Source organism: Daucus carota, chromosome 5 (genome assembly GCF_001625215.2).
Source record: "Daucus carota subsp. sativus chromosome 5, DH1 v3.0, whole genome shotgun sequence".
Taxonomy (NCBI): Eukaryota; Viridiplantae; Streptophyta; class Magnoliopsida; order Apiales; family Apiaceae; genus Daucus; species Daucus carota.
In genome coordinates, this window is record NC_030385.2 from 13,038,917 (window position 1) to 13,043,022 (window position 4,106).

The 4,106-nt window shown below is 34.1% G+C and overlaps 1 long non-coding RNA gene across 1 annotated transcript; it reads right to left on the reverse strand.

Annotated features, from left to right (window-relative positions):
* Positions 1-234: 234 nt before the first annotated feature.
* On the reverse strand, positions 235-3,847 carry LOC108222364 (uncharacterized). Its single transcript, XR_010291991.1, has 3 exons — positions 3,728-3,847; positions 2,362-3,547; positions 235-1,321 (listed from the first exon to the last, which is right to left on the reverse strand). It is a non-coding gene; the product is annotated as an uncharacterized LOC108222364 (long non-coding RNA).
* Between the last annotated feature and the right edge of the window lie 259 nt (positions 3,848-4,106).

Below are 4,106 nucleotides of genomic sequence, written 5' to 3' on the forward strand. Positions count from 1 at the left end.
TCATCTATAATCGATTATCAATAATTTAGATATGTAAATTTTCTCAATATTGATAATAAAAATCTTTGTATACATACTGTATAAAAACAGTGATTAGTGCAGTATAAATACCCGTAGTTATAAATAGTGGTAGGGAAACTGGTTTCTAGTTATATATATATATATATATATATATATATATATATATATATATATATATATATATATATGACACTACTACACTAAAAACAAAACTATAATAAAAACTACTCCCTCCGTCCCAAAATAGTTGTCACATCTCTATTTTTGTTGGTCAAATTGACTAAGTTTTGACCAAAGATTATAAGTCAATCACTCATTATTTTAAAAACTGAAAATTACATCTTAAAGTAGATTAAAAATTATTTCCGGTGACATATTTTTTTTATTTTATCAATTAATAAACTATTAATAAATTTCAGTCAAACTTAAGTCAATTTGACCGGCACAAAACCAAATGTGACAACTATTTTGGGACGGAGGGAGTAGTAATCAGTGATTGCAACATTATATTTTGTGAATGCTCAGTTTTTTTAATAAATAAATACATATATACAAATCAACCTCAAATTACCACTACCACCATTAATTTCGACCATCACTAGATTTCATTGATTGACCACAACTAGGGGCATTAATTGACTTATTAAAAATATAATAACAAAGCACATAGATTAGGTCGAAAATTACATGGATGGAGAAGAATGATGAGTTTGTGGACAGATAGAGAAGAGATTTGGTCTCCGGAGAGGAGTGGAGAGGTTGTTGGAGTAATGAGAAAGGTCGGGGTCGAGGAATGGACAAGGGAGAGGGAGCAATGAGGGTTGGGGTTAGGATGGGGCGCCTGTGGGGTAGGACAGAGGGACTGGTGGCGCTGGGCGGGGCCTAGGATTGTAACCATATACCTGCTCTGCAAGAATTCCAACAACTGGAGTAGCAAACGAAGAGAAAGATCCCTCAAAAGCTCGATCAAATGCATATATCATAGTCCAATGCTTGGCAGGGACCACCTTAGCAAACATAGGGCCATTGACTGCAATAGCATTCCAGCTAATGGTAAGGCCCATCATAAGAAGTTTCACATCAAATGTGTAATAGCTTCTGACTGACCGGGGAATTACACGAAGAACGGACCAGGTGAAAGGGATACCTACAAATGCATTAAACTGTGCACACATCATGCGTCCAGAATGAGGGTAGATCCGGGTAATCTAGTCTTCTATTACACCACCCAAGAAAGATTTGATGGCACATCCAGTTGCAAATAGACTGAGGAGGGTTGCCGCACTGTTGTAGTCAAAACCTGCATTATTAGCCATTATTGAGATGGTTGACACGAAATGAGCAACATACAGAGCCGTGCCTGAGATTTTATGTGCCCTGCACAAAATTTTAGACGGGTGCCCTATAATTAAAATAAAATAAAATAATAAAGTAAATGAAATACAAAAATTAACTAAATATCTTCTTTTATAATATAATTTAAATATATCGAAAATCAAGAGATAAATTACAAGTACATAATTAATAAGATGTAATCATTATAAAAAAACAATTACATAAACCTAATTTATATGTAAACCTATTTAAATTTTATATAAATATATAATTTAATCAATGTAATTTTATAAGTTAATATTTTTCATTTAATATGTAAACATTGCATGTAGTTATAAAATAAAATAAATTAATCACCTAAGAATTGAATTACTAAAAAAATAATAAAATGTAGAAGTTGTCTACAAAACCCTAGTGTTCACGGTTGTATTATATTTTAATGAAATAAGTAAGACTAGTAGTCTATATTAAATTATTATGATTAATTTTAATCTTTAAGATCAATATAACATGTTTTAAGTTTACTTATAATTATAATTGATAATTAGTTACCGTGTATTATTTTTTAAACTTTATTCTATCTGCACTTTTCTTTTTTGAAATGAAATTATAATTATTTTTTTTCCAAGACTATATATTATGTGTATAAGGCACTAAAAAATGGGCTCCTTAAAATTTTGGACGATGTTCCGTTGAACACTTGGAACACCCTCAGGCACGGCTCTGGCAACATACATGTAAGAATTATCGAGTAAATGTACCCCGTCCCCAATTGATTTGAATATGTATGTATATGTATCCTTATCAAAAGTACAAGCCTGTGAACTTTAGGCATTTGTGTATGATTCATTATTACCTAGTCCATTGACTCATGACATGCAAAAGTGTCGTATAATGCAAACATACACACCAACTAATTGAAATGACAATATGAAAAACACCATTGACGTCCAAGGCAGCAATCCAATTAGACCTTGCAAAATGATAATCTAAAAAAGTGTGCACCTTAAGGACATCTTTCGTTGCTTTCCAAGATTCTAGCCATACTGATGTCGGAGTAGCAGTCCCCTTTTCTACCAAAGCTTACGTAAAAAATTGAAGAGATAGAGTAAGCAAGTACTACTAAAAAGCTCACTTAGGTACTGTTTGGGGTTGCTGCAGACAACAACAGCAGCTTTTGCTGAAAAGCAGGTGAAAAACTGTTTGGTAAATCTAAAATCAGCTTTTGTGAACAGCAGCTTTTAGCCGAAAAGCTGCTTTTAGAAAAAGCAGGTCCTCTCATTCTTTTGGAAAAAGCTGCTTTCAGCTTTTGCAGGAAGCTGTTACAAATTTCACTATCAAACCTCACCACAAAAAATATTTTTTTTATATTATAACTTAAAATAAGTAAATATCAAAAAACTTACCAAACAGTTATCAGATTTCTGCAACAAAACTTTTTTTACCAGCACATTTTCCTGACCGCACAGCAATTTTTAACAGCACTCCCAAACAGATTATTAGTCCTAGTTTTGGGTTATGCTTTTAAATGCATGAGTAAACAAGTATTACAAGATATGGAAAATAAGGCTATTAATTATTAATCAACGCCACTTCTCCGGATAATTTTCCACTCACCTGTCAGAACTTGCTTTAGAGGTATTGTCACTGCTCATTGTTCATCTTGGATCAACAACAAATGAAAATACAAGAAATCCAATTAAAAAGTTGACATCATAATGAAGGCACAACGCCATCTTGGAACACCCCAAAATTCATGTCTGTCCATTATAGTGGCAAGAACACCACCTCCTATGCCACCTACTGTGCCAACAAAATGCAGAAGACCAAATCCAGTCCCTTGCAACTATCAGCTATAAAATATTGGAGTGGGGGTATTACAATTGTGAGTCCAAAGTCATTAACTGCATGTCAGAAGATGATTTGCCCAAAATAGTGGATTACTCCCACTACAGCTATTGCCGATGCCCAGCAAAGAGTAGGGATGGCAATCGGGTCGGTCGAAACAGATTTAGTAAAAATCAAATCCGAACCCAATTGATATAGCCTACCCGAACCCGAACCCGTGAAAACCCGAACCCGACGGGTTTTATTCGGGTTCGGGTTACCCGAAACCCGAAAAAAAAATGTTAGTTTAGAAAAGCACGTCTTTGAAGTTTTTGCAATTTCCATGTTCCAGATTTCTAGTAACCTGAAATAAAACAAATGAGGATCAAACACACTGGCCACTACACACATCAACAAATGACTATATGTCCACTTTTGCAGAAAATAACAGTCATAATGGGACATCAAAATTCAAGATCTAATGGCAACAATAGTGAAATATGGGGTTTAATGGTTTATTATGTAAATGAATTGAATGACTTACTTTATCACGAGCCGTTAAAATCAGAATGCCGCTGATGTGCTGCTGCCCAGTGTCCGCTGATATGAAATTGAAAATAAGGGTTTGTGTAATTAGGTAAAGGATAGTAAGGAAGTCTACTTATGTTATTTTATGTACTATGTATATATTATTAATATATATTAAATTATTTATATATAAATACGGGTTTCGGGTCAATTCGGGTTCAGCTAGAAACGAGTTTTGGGTTTTCGGGTTTTCGTGTCGGTTTCGAAACGGTATGCTATAAACCTGAACCCGACCTGAAAGTAGTTCAGGTTTAAAAATTAAACCTGAACCTGAACCCAAACCCGAAATATTCGGGTTCGGTAAAACACAATCGGGTTGGTACGGATCGGGTATC